This window comes from Ambystoma mexicanum (genome assembly GCF_040938575.1).
Source record: "Ambystoma mexicanum isolate Mex_15411 chromosome 12 unlocalized genomic scaffold, UKY_AmexF1_1 Mex_chr12_unloc.2, whole genome shotgun sequence".
NCBI lineage: Eukaryota > Metazoa > Chordata > Amphibia > Caudata > Ambystomatidae > Ambystoma > Ambystoma mexicanum.
In genome coordinates, this window is record NW_027182323.1 from 2,847,476 (window position 1) to 2,848,427 (window position 952).

Consider the following 952-nt stretch of genomic DNA (forward strand, 5'->3'; position numbering starts at 1 on the left):
TGAAAAATACATTGATTAACATCAATATTGCCTGGAGAGTGACGTGCATTCCAATCGATACTCCCTGGTCAGAAATAAGACCAAAGTACAATTGTCGGAGGTGTGTTGTGTGCCTCTGGAGGAGACTTTACGAGGCCAATGTAAAACCTCGCTCTAATCGGATTCCTGCGAAGTGAAAGCAAAAGAGAAACAAGCAATGTCTGACGAGGTGAGAGGGCGATGAACGGTTAAGAGATTCAGTCATAAAAAAATAAAAAAAAGTAGCACAAGTAACCCTGTTCGTATATACTCGTTTATAGATTGTTGAAATTGCAGCGGGGGATGTAGCTCAGTGGTAGAGCGCATGCTTCGCATGTATGAGGCCCCGGGTTCAATCCCCGGCATCTCCAGTGGATTTTTAGATTGTTATTCTGAAATTTTATATTATGAGAGAATTTATTTTTAATGCTATGGATTACTTTCCGGTAACTTTCCTCACTCCTAATGGTACTTCTCCTCTGCAGTACTTGCGGCATGTAGGCATCCCACCTTCCAGATATACTCAAATCCTTCACCTACATTTCAGCTCTACCGACAAAGGATTTTAATTGTACCGACAAAGGCCCCAAAAGGTGAGGATACTTACCCACACACACTCATTCTGTATACTATGCAAGACCCCTGATGTCAACTAGACCAACCCAGGACATTGGGGGAGGCCTTAAAGCACTGGGTCAAGGGAGAGTAGGAATACGAGTAATTCAAATGGCTATTAAATCATGGCTCTCTTTCTTGACCAGGTCCTTATTTATTGAAGCATACCAAATAAGAGCCGAGGTGCTAATACAAAGAAACTCACCAACGATAAATGACCGGAACACACAGTGAAATGCAATGAACCAGTGCCAGACAATCACCAAGAAACTGCTCCTAGGACAGAATAAGCAAAGGAACGATCCTACTGCCCCAGGAG

At 43.0% G+C, this 952-nt stretch overlaps 1 non-coding gene across 1 annotated transcript; it reads left to right on the forward strand.

The window, feature by feature from the left end:
• The first annotated feature begins 317 nt into the window (after positions 1-317).
• Positions 318-389, forward strand: TRNAA-CGC (transfer RNA alanine (anticodon CGC)). The gene has a single exon. It is a non-coding gene; the product is annotated as a tRNA-Ala (tRNA).
• The last annotated feature ends 563 nt before the right edge of the window (positions 390-952 follow it).